Here is a 20,868-nt window from a genome sequence, read left to right as displayed (position 1 = left end):
TTTCTATCGCTAACTTGACCATTTCCGAGATCGCTTATGAGGGAGAATTAGGTTTATCTCTTCCAAAAGTGGTTTTCGCTTTTAAACAGCTCCTGGAAACCACAGACCATTCATGTGGTCCAAGAATGGGAAAAAGTGAGCTTGGGGTGGACCGAGAAAACACGGGGAGGAAATGCTGCGGTGAGATTGTTTTCTTCCAAAGAGCAGTCAGTTGACCTTTTCATCTTCATTGATTCAGAGAGGCGCTTGGATAAGGAAAGGTAAACGAATGTTATTGCGAAATCTCGCACACTGGATCCTTGAGCCCTCCTTACGCTTTTCATATGACAATATGACCTCCCACACTGGAATTCAGACACAGGTTGAGAAACTTTTTTTCCCCCCAGATCAAAGCTGTCAATTGCTAGCTCAACTATTCAGTTGACTCAGTTGTTGTAAGGAGAGGAAATTCACCTCCCACTGTGTGGGCTGTTCCATGTGACCCGCCATCCAAGGCAGCAGAGAACATTCTGTGTTCTCACCTGGTCTGCTCCAAGAATCAGTCAGTTTCTCTTTTTCTTTATCTTGTTTGTCACTGCAAAACTCTTGAACTACACATGACACTCCCCATTAATATGCATGCACCGAGCATTTCAGCATTGAGATGCTTCAGGGGCACGTGGCCAAGGGAGGAGGGGGACAACGGAGGGGAAAAGTGGAGATCAGGACAGGGAGTTTTCAACTGCTGAAGGTATAAATATGGAAGTGTTTTTTTTTTTTTAAATCCCCAAAGACAGTCGACACTGTCTTTGGGAAGATTTGGTAGAGAACATCTTTTATCTATTTATTTTTATCTTGTATATAGGGCAGTGCTTCTCAGGATACGGTGCCAGCACCAGCATTACATCAAGTTGTTAGAAATGTAAGTTCTCAGGCCCCACCCCAGACCTGCAGAATCAGAAACTCGGTGGGGGGGTGAGGCCCGGCCTGCTGAGCTTTAACAAGCCTTCCAGGAGATTCCGATGCAGCTGAAGTGGAGAACCACTGATGTAGCTTATCCTTAACTGCACCGCTCCACTCCACATGGTTCAGATGCTAAGGCCCCCAGGATGCTCGGAATATCTTCATATCAGATGTTTTATTTCAGACCAGGGTAGGGCCTGGTTATTAGCATGTACTTCATAAGCTCTCTGGGTAATTCGAATGCACAGCCCATGCCGAGATCCAGCACTCTGTAAAGTTTCCTTCATCTGAGTTACGGCATTGACTGTAATCCATTTCCTCCCTTCCTAGTTGAGGTTGACGTCAGTACCTGTGGGTTTAGTACGTGGGATCCTGTAGGGATCCTGTAGATCAGGCCATGACTAACAGTCTCCTGTGAGTCAGAGATGCAAGGAGAGATAATAACCACCACCCCCGACCCCACCGTCCCCATTAGCAGGTCCTAAAGCTCTGGATGCTTGGAGAAGTTCAGCCTCCCTGCTCCCTGGTTTCAGTTAAGCTGCTGAACACCCAGGTTTCCCAGCCACTCACAGCTCGGCCCATCAGTTGACGGCAAGGTGACCATTTAAACCTTTCCTCTGCTCAGGCTGTGCGGAGCTCACTGCAGGGGCACTCGGGGAGAAGCAGCCGGGCAAAGTCAGGGAGAGTATAGGTTGATTTGTCCAACCTCATCTGCACAGAACTTCCTGTGTGCCAGCAGGGTTCTCTGTGCTGTCCGAACAACAGCTCATTCGATCTGCACCCCGACCTCCACCAGGAGGGTACTGTTTTATCCTCATTTTCCAGAAGAATGAACTGAGGCACAAAGAAGTTATGTAACCGCCCGAAGTCACACAGGAAGGGCAGAGACTAGATTTGAACCCTGCATGGCCTGGTTCCAGCATCTGTCATCTTAACCAGTGCCCCGAGCTGCAGGATAGTAGTGAGTCTGGAGGATAAAAGGAGAGAAGGAAGGGGAACCGTCTCTTAATGGCCCGTTACTCTTTGGCAAGGACTGTGACAGGCACCTTACACATGCTGCGTTTCCCCCTCCCAACATCATATACCCATCAGGAAGACAGGCTTAGAAATGGAGGCTCAGAAAGATCGAGACACTGAGAAACTGGACACTGAGGCTCAGAAAGGCTAAGTACTAGCAAAGGGAAGGGATGGGATTTAAACCCCAGCCTCCTTGTCACTAAGCCCAGCTTCTCTGTTCCTGACAAATGCAACGAGACAGAACTGAGACACAGCTGAGGCTGCAGAACAAGCTAAAGCTCCCGGACCCCATCCCTGCTTCCGTTCCAGAGTTGTTGCCTAAGTTGGTTAAGCTTCCCATTTCTCTTCTTTAAGTCAGAGATGATCATGTCTACTCCACGTCTCCATGTCGACTCCAAGGTCAGGTGTGGGTCCAAGGAGGAGGCATGTGTGATGTGATTCATCAGGGATGAGTTGGAGCTGGTGCTCGATAAGCAGGCTTCCAAAGCCACCTCTTCCAGGAAGCCTTCCTGGAGGTCCCCAGCAGAGTTAATATCTCCTGCTTTGCCCTGAAACTCACACACATCACTCCTCCACCGTCTTTCACTCTGTGCTGATTCTTCTCTCTGCCTCCCTCCTCTTCCTCCTCTGTCTCTCACTTTTCCTTTTTCAAAATCTCTCTTTTGTGTCTCCTACTAGCCTGTTAACTCCTTAAAGGGAGGACCACATCGTATTTGCCTTTATCCACTGTGGTGTGTCCCTGGGTGTAGGTCTCAGTTGCTGTGTGTTGAATGGATGAAGTAACTGGAGAGACAGACGTTTGGTGAGCAAAGAGCATGGTGGTCAGAGAAGACCCACGGGGTCAGGGGGTGGCTGAGGGCTGGGACTGGCATGTGTGCCCTTTCTAGAAAAGGCAGGGGGCTTGGGAGGCAGGTGTTGGCTGTGGCTCAGCCATCTTCTTTGCTTTATCCTTTTCTTGGATGCGGACAAGTTCTGCCCCACGTCCCTTTGGCAGTTACAACTTAACATCAGTGATGGGAAATTTATGGGCTGGCCAAGAGTAAATATTTGCTTGTTTTTCTTTTAACAATACACATGGAGTGGGGAGAAGGGTAGGAGGTGGGTCTTAACAGGGGGAGGAATATAGGAAGAAAGTTGGATAAAATAGGTTTAGGCATAGAAATACACTTCTCAAAGAGCCCCCAGAGCTGTATCATGGTTAAATGGTGACACTGGTTCCTCCTAAGGCCATTTGTGGATGCTCCTGAGCTGGGTGGATGCCTGCCCTGTTTTGGCCCTCCCACACGTGGACTCCTGCCCACAGAGGCCACCTTCCCAGCATCCGGTCTGGTCCCCTGTGGGGACAGAGGGATGTGATTTTGAAGGGATTTGGCCAGAATGACTCCCACTGACCAGCATGAGCCCAGCTCCCCTTGTGGTGCCTGAAACACCTAGTCTCAGCACAGCTGGGTTTCCTAAGCCCCAGTCGTCACCCAGACAGCTTTGGGACAGAGGGCAGGAGAGAGGTGACTCTCGCTTTCCCAAAGCGTCTCCTAGGGCTTGGTCCAGGGAGCCCTGGGACCTCCTGGGATGATGCACTGGTGACAGCTCCGCCTTCTGCTCTGACTGGGAGGGTGGCCAGTCCAGTTTTACTTCATGGTATGTTAGAGAGTCCGACAGCTTGCCATATTTTTGTTGAAGAGGCAGCCCCAAGTCAGAATGGGAGGGACACTGAGGTGGGGCCTGAGGGAAGCAGACTGTAGCGAGGCCCTTTGTTCAGAACACGACCCAAAGCAGGCTGGCTCTGAAGAGAGCCTTAAACACACGGGAGTAAAAAACCAAGTCCTGATCCTCTCCTACCACATCAGCCCTTCACGTGGGGAAAGGAGAGTGCGGACTTTTTATAAAAATTGAGATGTCACTTATACAGAAAAAGGCTGTGCATATTGAACGTATACATCTTGACGAGTTTGCAGGTAAGTCTGTACTGATGAAAACATCGCCTGAACAATGCCATGAACTTAACCATCACCTGTAAAATTTCTTCCTTCCCTCTTTTTTTTTGGCGACAAAATGTAACAGAAGATCTACCCTCTTCACAAAAGTGTAAGTATTGATTGTAGGTACTGTGCTGTACAGTAGATCTACAGGACTTTATCCTGTATAACAAAGCTGTGCCCCCTTTGACAGACACCTCCTGTATCCCCCCTCCCCCGGCCTCTTGTAACCTCCATTCTACTCTCTGCTTCTGTGAGTTTGACTATTTTAGATTCCCGACATAAGTGGCATCAGGCAGCGTCTGTTCTTCTGTGTTTCGCTTGTTTCACTTAGTATAATGTCATCCAAGTTCATTCATGTTGTACCAAGGGCAGAATTTCCTTTTTTTTTTAAGGCAGAATGATATTTCATCATCTGTACCACATTTTGTTCAGCTGTTCATCTGTCGATGGACATTTAGGTTGTTTCCATGTCTTGGCTATTGTGAATAATGCTGCATTAAACACAGATATCTCCTCAAGATCCTGCTTTCAGTTCTTTTATGTCTACCCAGGAGTGGGGTTCCTGGGTCATATGGTAGTTCAGTGTTTCATCTTTTGAGGAATCTCCGTACCTTTTTCCCTAGTGGATGTACCAATTCACATTCCCACTGACAGTGTACGCAGGTTCCCTTTTCTCTACATCCTCGCCAACGCTTACTGTTTCTTGTCTTTTTGATAATAGCCATCCAGCAGGCGTAGGTGACATCTCATTGGGCTTTTGTTGGGCATTTCCCTGATGATTAGTGATGCTGAGCACCTTTTGGGTCAGGCAGACCCGAACTGAAAACCTTGCTCCCAGACTGATGGGCTATGTGACTTTGGAAAGATACTTCATCTCTCTGTGCCTCCCTGGTCTCATCTATAAAATGGAGTGTTGGTTTTTGGATCAGACACAGACTGGAGGAGCCAGTACAGTGCCAGGCAGAGAGCAAGTGCTCAGTATGTTCAGGGCTCTTTAGCTCTTCTTATGCTCAAGAATGTACCTACTGCATTATTATCTTCTGCCTCCTGGTTCCAGGTGAAGTAGCTTTTTCTCAGGTGCGCTGGGACTTAGGATTGTCAACTGTGGGGCAGGTAGCTGAGTGGGAAGGCTTTGATTTGGGGCCACCACTTCCCACTCCCCTGCCTCCACTGAGCAGGCACAGCTGTGAGCCTTGGCAACCAGAATGTGGGCATCTGTATGGTAAATATTTTAAGCTTTCTGTCTATTATATGGTGTTTTGACATCTTAAAAAATCTTTCTGGCTGGGGAAAGACAGCCCCTTTCTGGGCTCACCAATTCAATGACCAAGCACTCCGCTGGGAGCAGTACAGTCTTGGATGTGCACACTAACCAGTCCGGAGCCCTCCTTCCTCTCTCTGGTCCACACATACCCCCAGCAGTACTCATCTGCCTGATCATCCCAGTGCCAGATACCAGGCAAGTGGAGACCATCTGAACCCCCACTGAAATTATTGAAAATAGCCAGTCCTACACTGACCACTCTGCCCTGCCTTGCTTTTCCCACAGAAACCCTAATAAAGTCTCCCCCTTCCTCCACTCCTGTTTTCTGTCTCCTAACCACCCTGATGTCTTTCCCTATGCAGTGTGCCTCCTGTCTCTAGGACTAGAGAGTATAATAAATTTTGTTTTCTGGAGCCTTCCTCTGTCTCCTGTTGTGGCCACATCTCACTGACCATCTCATAAAATAAGACAGAACAGCATCCCTTGCTTGCCCCAGGGGTTGAGTATTTTTGTGCAGTAGACAGCCTGCCCAACTGTGCATGACAACTCTTCTAACCAGCCCTTGTGGGGATCATCCTCAGTCTGTGTCTCTCATCAGGACTGTTTTCCAAAAGAGACCACGGGTGGCCACAGCACAACCCATCACCCAGAGACTCCCACATTGCCTGAGAATTGGACTCCAGGAACCAAGTGGCTGGAATCCTGGCCAGGGAGCCAGTCCAGGCTACCAGATGGACAAGTCCCCTTAGTGGGGCTCTAAATCATGGTGGGTCAGAGCCACTTCCAGGCTGGCTGCCTTCCACGGAGTGCATCTGGATACATTTCCTGGATGATTACATTTGCATCGTGGGATGCCGGATTCACATTTCCAGCCAAATTACCATTTGTACCCACAGTTTGGAGCTGTGGTTTTAATAAATGTGTTCTATTTCAACAGAAAACTTGTTAGGTAGGGTGATCATGTAATTTATCATCTATATTGGAAGACTCTGAGAGTGAGGGGGGATGCTGTTATTAACTTTGCCCCTTCAAAGGGCATAAAATAGTGCCCGAGGCACATTGGGTCCCCTTACCTGTTATTGTGTGGCCACCCTAATAGCAAGTCAAGGAAAGGGGGGTGGGCACTGGGAAAGGAGAGCAAAGGTGTAGGTATCTGTGAGACTTGAATTTTGACCCTTGATCTACCACTCATCACCTGAGGGACCGTGGTCCAATTATTCTGAGCTGACAGCCTGATCTCTAAAGTGGGGATAAAGATACCCATGTATATGTGCTAAATAGACAAAGAAAGCTATGCACAGGATCAAGCATAAAGTGGGGTTTAGGCAGTCAAAGCTCACTTCCTCTACTTCCATCCATCTTCTCTGCATCCTAACCACAAAGATTTGTGAAACCCACGTGTAACAGAGCCTGGCCGGAAGTAAGTGCCCTTGCTTGGGATGATGGTTTTCACAACTCAGCGATCTGCCTTCGTGCCTTTTTCTGAGTGTCCTTGTCCCCTGACGGCGCCTCATTAACCAGGCCTCTTGACAGGACCAAGCGCTGACCCTGGTTTCAGCCCCTTCTGATATGAGCAACACCTTCATAGGAAAGCCCCTGCCCTGGGCATGAAATCCCTGCTGTCCCCTGCCAGCCCTCAGGGATCAGACATCCGGACTCTTTCTGCACCTTCAACTCCCTCAGCCGAGGTTCTGAACGGGGCGGCGATGCAGGGCCCATCACCACTGGAAGGTGGCATTGGATGCTTCTGGGTGAGAGGACCTTTAAGATTCAGTCCTGCAGGGAACAAAAGTGCAGTATCTCCAGATAGGAATTCCCATGGGGATGTCGAGCCCTGTCTGCTGGACCTTTTCTACCTTTCAGACTTGCCCTCTTGAAAGAACAACTCACTTCCCAGAGCTTTGTCCTGCCATTTCATATTAACAACAAACCTTCCAGTTAACTGACTTCTTCATAAATGCAGGGGTGGAAAGTTATTTCACTCTTAATCTTCTTTATCAGCCACCTTCCTTACTTAAACTCTGACACCACTAGGTCCAACACTGTGCCTTGAATCACCTCTTTATCTGGAGCCCCTTCATAGCAACAGGCATGCAGGTGTTCATGAAATGTGGGAATGAATGAATGACAATCTCTTCACTTTTTTTTTTTCCTTCTTTGACACATCTCAGTAAGGGAATGCCATGTTCCATTCATGGTATCCTTTTCACTGTCTCATTTATTTTACATGTCTATTTATTGTTCTGTTCAGTGAAAATGGGTGTGTAGTGGACATAAATCAATGCCATGCACATGAATCAGTGTGCTCCATGCACACTTTGTGCCACACACTCTGCCAGGTTCTAGAAATCCTAAGTGGCAGGTCCTGGACACAGATGGCCTGTGGGCCACCCCTGACTACACTGACTAGCCACCTGGAATTGGGCAGGTCCTGCGAGCACTAAGAACCTTCATCTCACATGCGTGTGTGGTAACAGTGGGGGTGAGGAGTGAAGGAGGTGACCCCATAAAGGGCTGAGCATCCTGCCTGGCACCAGCTAGTAGGATAGTTAAGGATTTTGACTCCTGTTCCTGCAGCCAGATCTCCGACCAGGCGATGACACATGGTGGGACAAGAAGAGGGCCGCCGGAGGAGCTTTGAAAGTATAGCCTTGGAGACTCCTAAGACCTAAAAATCTGCTCCAATCATCTACTTTAACCTCCTACCTAGTGTAGGAAGCCTGATCCAGCCACTCCTGTATACTTCCAGGGTGAAAACTTGTGAGCTAGACATGGAGAACAATTACCTTCCAGCTTCTATTTGGGGGTAGCTCTAATGGTCCTAAAGGTCTTGTTTCTATTGTGTGGTGGGTCACCCCTGTAGATTTTGCTCCTAGAAGGCATGGCACACGAAAAAACAGACTCATGTGTCTCATACTCCTTGTTGTTACGTGGCTCTGGCATCCTGAATCTCCTTTTTTCCAGCCTCATCATGCTCAGTCCCTTCAACTCTTCCCTTTGGCAGATGGGATGATGGTCCAGGGGACAATGGCCTGAAGGATGAAGGTCCTCTTAAAGGTGGCACAGTGGGACCACCTCCCTCCACTTGAGCTCAGGCGGTTCTAGGTATTTCTGTGTTCACAGCCTACTTTGATATCACAGAATTTCGAGTGGCACACTTGAGTGGATCAAAAAGACCAAGATAACCCTAAAGACGTCGAGAGAATTGCCGAGGTCTTCACAACCACAGTATAGCCACATCTCATATTGTTCAGTATCTCTGAAGGTGAAGACAGTCATTCTGCTGTCTCCTTGGTTTTTCCACTTGATTTCACAACCCCTTACTGCTCTGATCAGGCTCTTTTTAAAAAAATAATTAATTGATTAATTTTATTGAAGTGTAGTTGATTTACAATGTTAGTTTCAGGTGTACAGCAAAGTGATTCATTTATGCATATACATACATATATATATCTTTCTTTCTTTTCAGATTCTTTTCCCTTATAGGTTATTACAAGAAATTGACCTACTGTGCTATACAGTAGGTCCTTGTTGTATATCGATTTTAGAGATAGTAATGTGTGTCTGTTAATTAGGGGTTGGGGATTAACAGGCTCTTTTTACTGGTATGCATAAGACAAATTTCCTGCATGGCTCAATAAATAGGTAGTTTTCTGTGGGCAACAGCTTCAATGTAAGCTGCTCCTTTCCCTCCCTGCAACTTGTATTGCATGCTGTGATGCATTTTAGAGCTCTTGGGCCCACACTCTGATGGCCAGGAAGGATATGTATCCTCAGTTGGGGCAAAATTCAAGTGTACACAGGGGTCCATCACTGCCAACGTTGGAGGTGTGTTGCTGGCAAAGCATCAGGGCAGCCCAATTCAAAGACTGCAGGTTTGCCTGTGAGAAGCATGGGGAACAGAGAGACCAAGGGCTAGTTTGGCTTTTGTCTCCCCCATGCCCTGCTTTTGGCCACTAAATAGTTACAGGTTGCAGTCAACAAAAGAGCTCATCAAGATAAACCACTCGCAGCTCCGGGTTTTGCTGTCTGCTCCCTCATTCCCAGAAAGCTTTTGGCAAAATTGAAGCTATTCTTTCCCCAAGCCTAGCACAAACTAAACATGCTAGTAAGCTCTCCAGATACACAAGAGGATGAAATACCATGCTTCACAGTGGAAGGATCTACTCTGATTTCTGCTAAGCTCTTTTTAATAAAGTATTATTATGCAAGCAACGCATGTTGATGTCCTTGTAAAGAATGAAATTTGGAAAACACAGAAAATGATAAAAATGTCAGTCATCATGCCATATCTCAGAGGTAAATACTCCACCTAATTTGGCTCATTTTGTTCCAGTAGTTTTCCAACTTGTATTGATCAATATTTGGCTGTCTGAAGAATTGTAATCACACTGAAGACCACTGCGTACCCTAATTATTACTGTTTTTCTTTCTGAGCTTATATGAAGAGCATGTGCATGGGCCACGAAAAATCCCTTCACATCATTATTTTGAATGGTTGAGGGATAGTCTGTTGTGTGGTATACTGTAATTCCTTTCAACCAACCTCTATCCCATAGGAAATTATAATGCTGTATTATTATAAGCCATGTTTCAGTGAACATCTTTGTACGTAGATCTTTGACTGTAAGTTTCAGATGGCAGAGTCGAAGTCTGTTTTATCTGCTACTGCATATTTTGTGTCTAGCACGTTGTTGGACAAACTGTAGATGCTCAGAGTTTGAATACAGACTGGCCAACTGTTTGGCTAACTCCTTGATTATTTTAATCCTTAGGAGACATTGCCAATAGATAGGTTACACCCTGTATTTTATATGGCACCCCTGCTAGTGTAAAATTGTAAGATCAAACAGCTTTGTATAGTTCTAAAGAGAAGATCTGGGAGGCACAGCAGGAATTCCAGGCTCTGTGGTCCAGAGTGATAACTGAGGACTGTTTCTGCTTTGAAGAATACATTTTGGTGTTGGGAAATCAAACGTGGTCCCTGGCTCAGTAGCTTACAAACTCTTTTAAGTAATGAAACTGTGTCTACATGTAGTTCGCATGTTGAGAACATACTCATTTATAATTCCTTGTGCTTCATAAATGTATCCTTCTCTGTGTAATTAAGAACCTCATTTTCATTAAGCAGATGCTGTCTGCCTGGAACAGATGAGGCTCATCAGTTTAATTTGATCAAACAATTGTCAAGCATCCACTCCACCTCGACCCTGCTCTATGCTTTGGAAGCAGAGAGGTGCCTAAAACCCACTCTGAGCTCAAATCTAGAAAGGAAGACCCGAGGACAACTGCAGCATGCTAGTGCCCAGCATATGGAGGTCAGTGATACATATCTGTTGGATGGATGGATGGATGCACTCTGGTGAAGGTGTTATCTGTAATACACTGTTGAGTGCATAGAGCTGGAGAACAAGGAAGGCTTCCAAAGGAAAGTGACGTTTAAATGATGAATAGGAATTTGCCAGGTGGAGAAATAAGGGCAGCGAGCATACTGTCAGGTTGAAATGTGCGTGGTTGACAGGGGAAGAGGGACAGACGATCATGGCTGGAGATGAAGAGGTTGGTGGGCAGGAGCTGGTGGGGAGGGGTGCTTGAGTTAATCTTTGGCGGATCATGAATGCCTTGTTCAGAGGGTTTCTCTAAACGAAGACCCCAAGATGAAAATATCTGTGCACGTGATTTATTTGGAAATTGATTCCAGGAAGTAAGATGAAGTATGATGGCGGCTGGTGGGGCAGTTGGTGGGGGGGTGGGGGGGAGGGAAGTCTATGAAGTGGCTTACCCCAGTGACCTCCTGTAGCTCATCTCTAGCGAGGACCTTCTGAGAGACCATGTAGAACATACCTCATAATTCTCCCATTAAGGGTGGGGGAAGCACTGGTATTTATCCCTCAATCTCTGTCCCTCACTTGTTGAGGATGCTCTTAGGGGCATGAACTCCCAGACACTTTCAGCCTGCCCCAGGCAAGGCCAAGTTGCCAACCAGAAAATGACCTCAGGTGGAGAGCCACAGGGATCTACCGGCCATGAACTGGGACCGTGCACTGATCTTAGGGATGGGGGTGCATGGCTGGGCAGCCAAGGTGTCTGCCACAAAGCCTGGTGAGTAACAGGCTAGATCTCGGCAAGCCAACCCTGTGATTAGACAAGGAGAATAATCCTATTCCAATGACTTAATACCATCAGCAGTTCCTCCCTGGGGTGTGTGCTGATTCCTAAGGCCTGCAACGTGCTTCTTTCTTGCTTTTCATGTAACTGCCACCTTGTCTCTGCTTAAATGTCACCCACTCAGTGAGGTCGTCTTTGATGATTCAGTCTGCCATGTGTCTTCCTGTTTATTCTCTGCGATGGCATCTTGATCCTTTCCATATATTTATTATATATAATACATATACATATACAGATATATGTGTATGTCTGTAAATACATAAAATAGGGATAGATATTTGTTTGATCTTTGGCAGTGTGCCTACCTCCTTATTTGCCATTGCATTCTAGATGCCTAGCATGCTGCTTGGCACATAGCAAGTGCTCACTAAGGGTCTGTTAGGTGAATGAATAGGGTCCCCCATCTGCCTCATGTACTTTCCTCCAGAGGAGGTCTCGCCTCCTCCGTTGCCCCACTCCATAGCCCAGGCTTCAGGGTCCCATCATATGTCCATGCTAGGGGGCTGGGGAAGAGCTCTGAGCAGCGGGGAGTCAGACTGGCGTCTGCTTGGCCCTGGGGAGGGGGGTCCGGGTCCTGGCACTGAGCACGTGGCCGCTTTCTCATCACGGGGATGGACTCTAGAGAACAGGGTGCCTTTCAGCCGCCTTTCTTAGGGCTTAAAATATTTGCCCTCCTTAATGCATTCCTGTCTGGATGCTACTCTTAATCACCTCAAATCCAGGATTTCAGCCTCACTGGTGTAATTAATGCCCTGGAAGGTTTAGAACTCTTGTGGGAGAACTCGGGGGCCCCTGGGAAGTAAGGTTTGCCAGATAAAGTCTGTATTTTGCCAAATCTAGCAATCCTATTGCGACTGACCTTCTGTTGGGGCTCCAGAGAGGAGAAGTGACGTGCCCACCCCTCTAAGCTGGTGGGGAGCATACTACCCCCTCGCCCTGCCTTCCCACGGCCCACCTGGCTTCTCAGAGGCCAGCATGACCCCAGGTACTGTCAAAAAAGACAGCTTGTAGCAAGGTTGCCTTACTTGTCCAAAAATAGGTTAGTAGGCAGAAACTAGGAGCAGATGGGGAGACCTGTACCTGCTGTCTCCTTGCTCGTTTCTGACCTGCCCTAGTGGCTTAAAACACAGGCTTTGAGAAGGATCCACCTGAGTGTGAATTCCATCTCCATCTTGGTCAACCCCGTGGTTTTGGATAACAGACTTCACTTCCATAAACCTTGATGTCCTAAATCTCATAATGGGCTGATAATGTGGTCTAGACTGTATAGAGTTGCTATAAATACAAAATAATGAGTGCAAGGTCCTTGGTAGCATGTTTTTAAAAAATCAAAACATACATTCCTGTGCTGAAATACACACACATATAAATAATAAGTATGTATTTAAAATTCACAAAATTTGAAAAATTGCAATTTTACAATTTAAAAAAACTGCTACTAGATATTATCTTGGCTCTCATCCACCCATCAGTTTATCCATTCAAAGAGTTATGAATAAAATTCAAATAGTAGTGCTGAGAGGAGAGAGGGGAAGACTCTTGTGAAGCCAACATCACAGACAGATCAGGGCCCTCGTGCAGAGCCCTGCCTACCATTCTCGCTGGTCGCCACCTACCCAGTACTCGCAGCTGCTTACTTTCCTTGGGCTTTTGTGCCATCTTCCCTGGCAGCCTGGGAAACTCCTCTTTATCCTTAAGAATTCTGCTCCCATATCATCCCTTTTCCATGAAGAGTTAACCGCTCTTTCTCCCAAATTCCTTCCATTGCTTCTATGAGCGCAGGCTCCATACTCTAGTTCCTGTGTCTAGGTGCTTATCCATCTCCTCCAGAGAACAAGGAGTCCTTGCAAGGCAAAGACTGCCTAATCCATGCACTGTCCAAGGCCAAGGACTGAGTGGGCACCTGTATACATGGCTCTATTTCAGTGGTCCCTCGGGTTCATTCAGCCCTGGAAAGAGTTTTCAAAGTTTCCTATTGGAAAAGAGCAACCAGCCTGATTTTGAAAGCCCTTGGTAGCTTCCCCTGATGGATGGTCTTGGGTACCACTACGGCTTTCTGAAAATATGCAGACTTGTCCTTGCATAAGTTGGGACTCTTATTTTGACAGTGTATCCCAACCTCATGCTGAGCCCAGGACTGTCACCTCCCTAGGAAGTAGCCTCCAGGCTCTCCAGTCTCCAAAGAAGTCTTCCGCCTTCCTCCCCTTGTCAGAACAATGAAGTCCCAGCTCTAAAAACCAAGGTGTTCGGAAGACAGGCTGACAGCCTGATGGAACTTGCTGTCAGCTCTCTGACATCCAGGGCATCCGTGGACCCCTGACACAGCTTGATTGTGGTCTAGACGTTCATGAGAGAGAACTGGAGGCAGCAGTGTGTCCCTCCACTGCCCCAAGACCACCACTGGTGTCATGTGCAATGGATCATCAAGGAGGGAACACAAAGGGATGCTCCAACTGGTGTCAGAGCTACAGATGAGCATTTAGAAATGCTGGAGGAAATGGGCCATTGTTGTGCACAAGGGCTTTAACTTTCAGATCCATATACCTCGCTCCAGGTTTGAAACTGGAGTTCTTGTAACCCCAATTTAACCTGAGGGTGGACAGGGCAGAAAAAAGGGCAAGAACAAGTATGCTTATGTAATCTGAATAACTACCTCCTCAAATCCATTCTGGACAGTCTAACATCCTTTCCAATAGTACAATTAAAAATAGCTAAGTGGGTACCGTGTGCTGTATTGACACCTTGTCTCTATCAGATGAGTTTTCTCATTCAACAAAGAAGAAAAATGAGACTTGGAGAAGTTAAGAAAGGTGCCTCAGGTCACACAATCTGCACATAACAGGGCCAGGATTTGAACCCATGTCTGCCAAGACCAGAGCCCTAACCTCTGCCCTCTACTCCCACCCGAGTAAATGTATTCTTTCCTAAGTGGCTGTGCATCTGGTCAGAACTTGCTGTCCGTGCATTTTCTGCTGGCACGCAAAACTGAATGCCTGCTTCGGGCTGAGAAACAGGGCATAAACGACAGACAGATTTTATGGACACAGAATAAATGAAAGCGAGGAGCACCAAAAGCATCCTCACTGTCCACCTGTTCCTTCTGCGTTGGTTTTTCTTGTCATTGTACACGGAAGTGTGTTACTGACTTTCTCTCACTACGAACTTCCTCCTCCATCAGTTAGTCAGCCCTTCCACCAGCCAGCCGGGCAAGCAACCAGAGAGGCTGGTCATCAGAAAAGCTCAAAAATGCAAGAGTCTGCGGATGTGAGATTTTGAAGATCGTTCTATCCAGTGTGGCACAGATGGATACCACTTTATGAGGACTTTCCTGCTCACCTTCCTCCCCACACAATAAGCTGGGTTGCATGTCTGCTTTTATCAGTAAACACTAACATGTATACAAGGTAATTATTCCATTACCTCTTCTCTCTGAGGTAGGGCATGATTTGGACATAATCACAGGTACCATTTACTGCACTCTCACTTGGAGCTGGCATTATACTAAGGATTCTGTTAGCTTGTTAACTGCACAACCATCTTAGGAGGGTGGTGCTATTAGGCCAGTTTTACACACAAGGAAATTGAGACTTAGAGAGATTGAGATCATCCAGTAAGTTGAAGCTGGGATGCACATACAGGTTGGTCGGACTTCAAAGACTCTAGACCTCTGTGCCGTAATGAACATAAACTAGCATATCCTAATACCATGGGTTGAAATGAATACTAATACATTCCTCAATGTGTTAGATTTCACGTGTATTACCCATTCCAAATCACGATCACGCAATGACAGTGATATCTAATTCCTAGTGAACTTCTGAGTGTATGTTCTCTGTATCACTGCATCGCAAACTTAACCATGGATTTGAGCCTCCTGGTGGACTTGTTAAAACAGACTCCTGACCCCCATCTGAGAATTTCTAATTTCAAAGTAGGTCTAGGGTGGGAGCCAAAAACTTGCATTTCTAACAGTTCTCAAGTGATGCTAGTGGTCCACACTTTGGAAATCACTGCTTTCTATGAATTAACTCACTGAATACTCCTTTCAACATTTTCATCCTCATTATGAAGATGAGGAAACCATGATCCCGAGAGGTTAACTAGCTGGCCCAAATAAAGAGAAATAAACCTTTCATCTTTTATTTGAGCTTCTCTTCTTTAAGCTGAGCCCAGAATAACTTTACTTCTCTCTTCTCGATACTGCCAGCAAATCCCACCACAGGAGACTAAAAGCCCAGGGCCCATTTGACCCAGCTCAGGGCCATATTGTGAAGTTATTGTGATGTTTTGGCTGGCATGTATCTTGGGCTTATTAATATCAAGAGGAGCCCAAATGGTTTAGGAAGAAACAAGTGTTCACCAGCTCCCTTGTCTACCCGCTTACTCAACCCACTAGCATTTATTAGCTTCTTCAGGGTTCTAGACAACAGGAAGGAGTCTCAGAAAGAAGAAGATAAGCTTCCTGAGCTCAGTGGGCACAGGGCTGCGAAACAAGGTCTAAATGAAGGCTGTCATTGGGAATTCACCCAATGGGCCAGGCAGGCAAGCAGGTTCCCATGGGCTACAGACAGGACACCAACAATCATAATGGACATCACAATCATTGTTGTAGGCCAGGTTCTCTGGAAAAGGACTCTGAGTGGAGACCTGCATGCAGGGTGTTGAATAGGAAGTACTCTCGGGAACAGCACCTGCAAAGGAGGGAGGGAAGCAGGATTGGGCAGACTGAGAAACTGAGCTGGGGCGCAGGTGGAAGCGATGCTTTAACCAGTCCTACAAGGAGTTCCAAAGCTGGGCTTCAGAGTCATTTCCGTGGAGGCAAGAGGACTGGGCTTCTGTGGTCCAACAGTAATTAGATGTGGGCCTCCCCAGCAAGGGGCAGCAACCTTGCCCCGAGGGCAGTGACTGGAGAGGGATACAGGCAGGAGTCATCCATCAGTAGCCAATGCTCTGGCAGCCAGGGGAAATGAGTACCTCAGTCCTAAAGGGTATTCTAGCTGGCAGATCACAGCATCCACTACAGTTTTATTAGGTAACATTTTGAAGTCCTTACTAGGTTGAGGCATTGTTTAAATGTTTTACACACATCGGTTCATTCAGGCCTCCCCAATACCACGAGGTAAGTGTGATGACTGCCCTATACATGAGGAAACTAAAGCACAGCTGAGTAATGAGTCATGGAAATCGGGATTCAGACTCAGGAAGTCTCTTCCAAAGACTGAGTGCCTAACAACAGTTAACTGTTTCTCTGACTCTAAGAATTTAAAGAAGGGGATCATGGTGGGGGTGAAGATTTAGGGGAGTTGGTGCCGGTGAGGAGGGTGATAGGCAAGGAAGTTTTCATCTGAGAGGTGAAGACTGGCAGCATCACAGGAAAAGACAGGATTGCCAGTGAAGGTGGACAGGGCCCTAGAAACCATGTGGTCTATTTCATTTTACTGAAGAATGACTGAGTCTAGCTCATTTTACATGAGAAACATCTGGTCTACCTTATTTCACAGATGCAAAATTGGATCTACCCACTTTACAGAAAAACAGGAGGCACAAGATGGGAAAGGGCTTGTCCAGGGTTACACGGTGATGCTGTCAGACTGAAGGATAGAGTCCTGGAAGCCTGAATCTCTGGGTACAGCCCTTCCTCTAATTGCTCTAATGAGAGAAGTTGAAGGATAGTCTGGAAAGCAGCCACCTCTCAATCACCCGCCTTCCACAACGACCCACTCCAACCTTTCACCCTCCAGCAACACAGGATCTTTTAAAAATGTCAACCATGAGTTCAATCTCTGCTCAAAACCCTGTTATGAGTCCCATGGCTTTTAGGATAAGGGTAAGGATGAAACTGTCAACACAGCTGCCATGTGATCATTTATCTTCCAGTCACTCCCTGTCCCTTCTTTATCTGTTCTCCTCTCTTGCCACACTCTGGTCAGTTTCTTGGACATATCCAGATTCCAACATTTTTGCTCCTTCTTGTAAACTCCTATCCCTCCTCCCTGTACTCTTTTCACCTCTGCATGTCGTCCTCATCCTTAAAAACCAGTTTAGTTCCTAAGCACAGTCTTCTCTGATCCCCTAGACCAGGTGCTTAGGTCCCATGTTCAACAGTCATAGACATTTTATTCCTCCCCGTAGTACCTATCACCACTGCCATGGATGGTTCATGTGTCTCTGGGAAATGTGTATTATATCCACGAGGCTGCAGGCTTCAGGATGGTGGGCTCAGGCCTAAGTTGCTCACTCTGAAATACCCAGAGTAACACAGTTATCTATCCCCAGGGCTTATACCAGATGAAGGAACAGGGAGGGAGAGGGAGAAAAAGAGAAAGGAAGGAAGAAGGAAGGAAAGAGAAAAAAGAGAGGGAAGGAAGGAGAGAACGAAAGAGAGAAGGAAGAAAAGGGACAGAAACAGACAAAGAGAAAGAGAAAGAAAGAAGCAAGAGACAGAGATACAGACAGAGAAACAAACAGATAGACAAAGAGATAGAGAGCCAGGAAAAGAGAGATGAGAAACAGGTGGGCTAGGGGTGGGGAGGGAGGGAATTTAAGACTAAGTTTGGTGGGAGCTGGTGGGAAGAATGAGGGGCGGGGTGGGAGAAGGACTCCAGCTTGTGTGAGGAAATTTCATCGCTGTATCCAGGCATACAGTTGAGAAGCCTGAGCACATTTCCAACAGGGGATGGATGAGGGATCCTACTGAGTTTTTCAGGGAGTGAGCTGCAGGATGGTCACGATCAGAGTGACCAATGACCAGCCTTGGGGGTAGAGTAGCCAGGACCACGGCTGACAGCCTGGTGGGCGTCCATGAGAACAGACGAGGCTGCTTCTTGCTGCACATCTCACTCGTCCCTAGATGAACTGATTTTTCATCTTAATATGGTCAATAATATTCTGAAAAGCAACTGTGGCCTTTCAGGTTTGTCGCTGGGGAAGTGGATGGGTCCCTGGGGTTATATAAACTTGGCGAAGACTAGTCAGTGTGTTTGGAGTTCTTGGCATGTGTCCAAGGGCTAGAACTATGGATAAATTTTTCTTAAAGTCTAATTATGTCTTACGTGTTAGAGTAAAGTGATGTTTGACAAGGGGCTTGTGTGACAACCCCACTAATTCATGAGACCACTGTGCAGCCACCTGTCAGGGAAGATAAACAAAGGATGCTGAGATAGGTTTTATCTGCTCCTTGCTCCAAGTTTCAGCAACCAGCTGCCAGTTGACTGTCCCATTTGCTGCTCTCTTCCTTCTGACTGTAAGTGCCAGAGTAGCACTGAGTAATACGTTCTAGCCAGATAGTGATAATAATAACATGGTGATAACAGGAATAGTAATAATAGCAGCTGACACTTGAGTTTTCTGTATGCCAGCCAGCATGCTAAGCCCATTACATAGTCCTCTTTTAAAGTGCCATACAGAAACTATGAGACAGGTATGATACCCATTTTTACAGATGCAGAAACAAGGTCCAAGGAAGTTAAAGTACTTGTTCAAGGCGTCTTACCTGGAAGCCAGAGAAGCTAGGACGAAAACCAGCTCAGACTTTGGAATCTGGGCCCTTAAGTTCCATATAGTATCCGTAAAGAACTTAAATGCTGCCTTTGGCCCCTATCTTCATTCCCTCTACAAATACTTATCAAGCAACCCCATATGCTAGGCACTGGGCTCCGTGTTTAGAATACAGGGATGTCAAGATCACACCATCCCTGCCTTCACAGACGTGGCAGCCTGGGGCTTATTTCCAGCTGGATAGTTAACGTCAAGGGACGCTCCAGCACTAAATCTGCCTGACTCTTTGAAAGGTTGGTCATGTCAATGGAAGATGCTCCCCTCCTCCTGAAGATACCTCAGCTCTCCTGGGCAACCCCGGGTTGTCCTCAGCTCCTGGGGAAGGAAGTCCACCAGCCAACCCTTGAAGTGGAATCCATTCCAGCTCATTCTAAGCAGAATAAAATCTTCTCTCAGCACAGCCTCCCAGTTCTTAAAATCATGGGCGCTATGTTCAAAGAGATCCAAGTTGACAGGCCAGCTCTTCTTCTTCATAGCTGTGTGTCTTGAAGCAAGTTACTTTACCTCTCTGTGTCTCAGCTTCCTCTGTTAAAATAGAGATGTAATAGTATCTACCTCACAGATAGTATATGGAAATTACTGGACTCAATCTCCAGTATTCCCTCATGAACTGATACATATATATATATAGTCAACTAATATTGAATGGATGAATCCTGTCTCAGAGGCCAGATTTAACCTTTATAATATTTATAATACAGATAGTTTCTTTGGATCAATCATGATTTACTGTAAAGAAGTTAAAAGCAACTAGAGTAAAGATCAAGTGAGGCTTTTGCAGACATGACCTAGCTTGGGAGAAATGTTTTTTGATACATGTTTTCTTAACCTATGGCTTACTGCTGACTTGTGAGGAGTCCAGGCACTGGCTGCCAGCGTCACTGGCTTCTGGAAGCAGGGAGGTGGGGCTTTGCTCCATGACCCATCTCTGCAGCATCTTTGACATTTAGGAGGGTGAGGACCTGATTCTCAGGGTCAGCAGTTACAGAATGAGGGTGTGAATCATTCCAGTGGGTCCCCAGGCCACAGTCCATCCTGCTGATGCCAAGCTGCAGTTAATCCTCATCCCTTTGATTGTTCATGAAGGATATGACAGGAGCACTTTGTTCTCTTTACATTTTCAGAGGCTCCGCTTCCTATTGTTGTAAGCCCCTGGGGGCCAGGCGGTCTTGCCACAGTGAAGACCCGCTTATCCAGGGCACAGGGTGGGGCAGGCAGAAGACTGGAGGGGAGGGGCAGACGTTCCTGAGGCCACTGCAGTGGGGCAGTGCCAAGAGCACTGGATTGAGAGTTCCTGGTCCCAGATTTGGAGTTCAGATTTGATCCTTCTGACTAATTAACTTTGCAGCTTTGGAAACAGCAAAGAAACTCTGAGTCTGGGAAATTATAATAGCTGCATTTCACTGGGTGTTGATCATGTGCAAGCACTGCTCAAGTTCACAAGTGCCACCTGAGGCTGGCCCTAGTATCACTGTACAAAGGGAGTCTTAGAGAGGTTGGGAAGGCAGAGCTGGGATTGCCCAGGGAGTCTGGCTCTAGGGCTCACCATCTGAACCCTCTACTGCCACGTACTATCCAGTGGGGAGGGTGGTTCTGAGGGCTAGATGAACTAAGTGTTCAGAGTCCAGTACACAGCCAGTGTGATAGTGTGCAGCACAAGTTGGTGTCTGTTTTCTTCCCGATCTGAGATCTCACACATGCTCCTGCTGGTTGGGGTGCTGAAGGATATGGACTGAGCACAGCTGGACTGTGGGATGATGGAGCTGGGGGCAGGTGAGGCAGACACATGGTCTCGAAAAGGGGGCCTCGTTCAACTGATAATGCATGCCGGATGCAGACAGAAAAATCTGGGAACAATATTCAGAATGAGGGATGGGGTGAGCTAGAGTGCCAAAGATTGCTTACTAGATGGAAATTTACAAGATCACTAGGCATGGTGTT

At 46.8% G+C, this 20,868-nt stretch overlaps 2 protein-coding genes across 5 annotated transcripts in view; one reads left to right on the top strand and one right to left on the bottom strand.

Annotated features, from left to right (window-relative positions):
- ADAMTS18 (ADAM metallopeptidase with thrombospondin type 1 motif 18) overlaps window positions 1-20,868 on the top strand; it is a 543,678-nt gene that overhangs the window by 50,322 nt on the left and 472,488 nt on the right. The window contains exons 1-2 of one of the 3 annotated variants that reach the window (XM_072967762.1): window positions 863-901; window positions 10,334-10,520. The gene's annotated coding sequence lies outside the window, so the exon portion shown is untranslated. Of the gene's footprint in view, window positions 1-862; window positions 902-10,330; window positions 10,521-20,868 lie in introns of those variants that run through there. The other 2 variants (XM_072967759.1, XM_072967760.1) reach the window with 2 other exon arrangements.
- VAT1L (vesicle amine transport 1 like) overlaps window positions 1-20,868 on the bottom strand; it is a 124,144-nt gene that overhangs the window by 69,181 nt on the left and 34,095 nt on the right. The gene's annotated exons all lie outside the window — the stretch shown is intronic.

This window comes from Vicugna pacos, chromosome 9, assembly GCF_048564905.1.
Source record: "Vicugna pacos chromosome 9, VicPac4, whole genome shotgun sequence".
Lineage (NCBI taxonomy): Eukaryota > Metazoa > Chordata > Mammalia > Artiodactyla > Camelidae > Vicugna > Vicugna pacos.
Note: the sequence above shows the minus strand (reverse complement) of the source record. Positions and strands in the feature narration are given on the sequence as shown.